Source organism: Tigriopus californicus, chromosome 12 (assembly GCF_007210705.1).
Source record: "Tigriopus californicus strain San Diego chromosome 12, Tcal_SD_v2.1, whole genome shotgun sequence".
In the NCBI taxonomy this organism is placed as follows: Eukaryota; Metazoa; Arthropoda; class Copepoda; order Harpacticoida; family Harpacticidae; genus Tigriopus; species Tigriopus californicus.
The window spans coordinates 2,819,261-2,823,185 of record NC_081451.1 but is presented as its reverse complement, the minus strand read 5'-3'; positions in this window follow the sequence as shown (position 1 = coordinate 2,823,185).

Below are 3,925 nucleotides of genomic sequence, written 5' to 3'. Positions count from 1 at the left end.
CCAGAACCTTGGACGCCGCTTCTCTCTTGACCGTCTTGTATTTTTCTTCATCACGCCCCAGACCCGTATTCTTAAATCGGCAATAAAGTCTCGACTTTTTCCGTACCAATGCCAACACATCATTCCTCAACCATGGAGGTCGGTTTGGAGATCTGCGACATTTAACTGGTATGTATTGGTTCATGCTGTGCAGTAAAATAGACTTCAGGTACTGCCAACCCCGTTCCACTGACCAGCAGCCAAGAGTGTTGATCCAATCACATGCGTTCAAATCACACACTATAGCCGTGAAATTTGCTTTTGATAGATCTGGAATCATTTGCGTCGAGGCCTCACGCCGAGGGGCAGTAATAGTGACCTCCAAGCAAACATGGTCACTTAAAGACAAGTCCTCTCGCTCCTTGACACTTTGTATCGTGTGGTGACTATTTGAAAGAAGTAGGTCTAAGGTGTTGCCACCGACATGGGTAGGAAATCGTATGAACTAACAAGATAGATGTGTGGCACACAATTATGAAAAGAATCACGAGAGTGAAGATACTCCAGATCCCACCCAGCATGGGTTAGGATGATGTGGGACATTAGTAACTGTTCTCTCTAATCAATACTTATTTTGTTTAAACAACTTAGCATTAAAATTTTCTTTTGTTCGAAGCATTAGGAACCGGAGTGCCTCTTTAATACATTTCAGTAAAAATATTGTTTTCAGAAAGGTGAACAATGAATGACACGTTAATTCGATTTTTATCCATCGATACGTCTCTTTGTTGTCAAGGCCGGCCCATCACTGAATATTTATGGCACAACATCTTGTTTCACACAATGTGGTGATAAGATTGCGTTTCACATCGGAATTCTGGCGTTACAGTCTCACGCTTTGGACTTGGAACGTGCCCCATCTGTCATCTGTGAGAGACTTGGACGCTTTGATGGAAGAACCGCTCCAAGCACGATCAAAAGAGCAAGTTGGGCTCTTTTAATTGGGGTCAAGTTTGGATCATATATAATTTTTTTCGTTTTTTGTATCAGATTCATTCCTTTTGACTCGGTAAATATTGTTTGGTCCGTGTTTCTACCAGTCAAAGGGCCACTCAACCCACCTAGTTGATAAAGCTCTAATCTTCAATGCGACAATGAATGCAAATGACTCTTGTTAATCAAAATCACTAGGTTAATCCAGAATCAAATCAATTTTCTCACATATATGCACCCGTCCCGCTTTTTTCTTTTGTCATAATTTACAGGGACTGAATTGTCCATCGTGTACCAAAATAAGTTGTTGTTAAAGTGCCTTAAGACGTATGAACGAGAAGAGGTTTTGTCTGTGAGATGTGAATTGCTAGAGGGTCGAACTAATGTGTTAACATTTGCGTCGTGTTGTGGCGTCACCACATTGAAATGAACATGCTAGCATCTTAAACGTGATTTTAAAACTTTGAAACAAATATGAAGAAATGTGTTAACGAACCCTGAACCACTGTCGTAGAAGGTGTAGTAATAATCTGCCATAATGAGTGTCTTGGTTGGAAGCCTAAAAACGACTAAAAGTGCCTCGAAATCCTGCCCTGAAGAAGAAAAGATTTCTATTCCATTTGGGGTATGATGGGATGGAAAACCAAAATGCATTTAATGAATTTTGCAAAAACAAAACTTAAGCTGCCAATTTGGAATGCACATCTTTCTGAAATCTTACGCCTACAAAACGACCAACGAAGAACGCTTAAAGATCATTGTTTGTTGCTTTTGCTCTTTTTAGAGCAGTTTTAGAGCAGCAACATATTCAGAAGGGACTGTCTGGCTGGCGTTTTCATAAAGCTTAGGCTTGTCTCACCAGTTAGTCTTGTTAGGATTATTCAACTCCAGTAGTCTAGAAAATACCCCAGGATCAGCGTCACAGGATAGTATCATGATAAATACCAAAAGATCACAGAGTAGTAGTAGTAGTAGTAGTAGTAGTAGTAGTAGTAGTAGTAGTAGTAGTAGTAGTAGTAGTAGTAGTAGTAGTAGTAGTAGTAGTAGTAGTGAGAGAGATCCTTCCCCTCCCCAAGCTGTGGTCCTCCATCTCTTTTAGGTGAACGAAACGAGTGCGTCACTCGGGTCGTTCCATCGTCATCTTTTCCCCTTTTTCGGCGTTTCTCCAATGTTCTTCTTTATAGTACTAGTGCTACCTCGTTCATGCTCAGGTGCAAAGGCGATACAAGGCCCCATATTCGTCACCCCCTCACCGGAATTGGCCGATTGGAGGTGCACGAGGCTTGTCGAATACAACTCCCAATCGGATCTCTCGACACTGTTCGGCCTAGCACTTCAATGAACTCTTCCCTTCTACATCCCCAAGTTATCTCTCACATCTCGTTCCCTTCACACCAATTCTCTCTTCCGCTAGATATTTCCTTCCACGTTCAACATCTCACCTCCTTCATTGGTTCTACCACTCTTTCCGTGGTCCTTTCTTTCGTAATTACTGTGGCCCTTGGTGTCACTTACATTTGGCATCATAACCCTCCGGGTCCGTCGTTACCAAACGACCCGGTGCCTGTATAACAAGAATCCCATTCTCGTTTTAGAAGCATGGAGCTCTTCTCCCTTCCTTTTTCAAGAACCTCACGAACGCTCAACATACCTCAACAACATATTCCATGAAGAACTATTACTTTTGTATTTATCTTTCAATTCTCATCAATTTCTCTTTTTCTGTCTTAATGTTCCCACTTGTTTTCATGTGTACATGTATTTGTAAATCTGTCAAGTCTGCTAGCAACTATCCTAACCGGGGTCTCTCATGCGAAGCTTCTGGTTCTTCTTTGTTGACAAGGTACAAGGTTCCCTTTTACCTTGTCACGAGGGCATGTATACGAACAAAAGCATCGACATGAGAGAGCCACACCCTGATCCCAAAGAGAGACTCTACTCTCCAACAAGTTACTACAGAGTTGAAACACGCGCTTTAAGCCCCATTTAGCCCCTCTCTTCTCTGCCTTAAGCTCCTCCTTTTCTCTTTCCAATTATGTATATAAAGGGTTTATCCATGAATAAAAGGCAGTCTAGACTTACCACCGAGACCAACAATTCTTTCATTTCTTTAGGTACTATAAGTCTCGTTTCTTGATCTCGTCAAGACTTGATTCGAGCGTTACAGTTTGTCACATGCCGCTGAAAATGTAAATTGGGTAGCCCTAGTTGCAACCTCTGTAATAATTTATTTGATCCATCAGTAGTCTTACCACTTCTTTGGGACCCAAATATTTCACCCGCAGATTGAGGCCCATGGATTTTAAAGTTTGGGTTTGCTCTGTTTCACTAATTCACAATTACGGACTTTGAATGCTCCAAAGAAGAGGAAAATGATCAAGAAGGACGTTGACAACTTGAAGAAAGCAGGAGGGTGAAGAACTAATCGGCTTCAAGACGGGAGAAATGCTGAAACTGAAAACCAGAAGTTGTTGGCATCCCTGAAGAGAGATGGGCTCTAAAATGAGCAACGAATTTCAGTTTAGCATTTTCCCGGATGGTAGCATAGATGGCCATTAGCTCCCAATTGATTGCCAGAGAGCTTAGTCTTGGTCGGTGAACTGCTTTGAATAAAAAGCCAGTGGGCGCCAGCGACGCGTCCTTTACTTTTTTTGGGCAAACTCTAACGCGGTATTGACAAGTCCGAAGCGTCCAGCATGGATTGCAAGTCTCTGCATGTGGGTCGCGAAAAACAAAGTAGAGTGCAAGAGAGTAGTTGATAAACTGACAGCGGCAAAGAACTCGACGGTCTGCTCCACAGGGTAGTCCTCCCTTGAGAACACGTGTGTGCATGTAGGCAGGGGAAAAGGAAGGAAGTGGCATAGAAGTTGAAATGACCCCAGGAAACTATGAACTTGTTTTTTGTTGCTGGTGTGGGCAGCTCCTTCGCTGCAGCCACTTTAGCGGCAAAAGT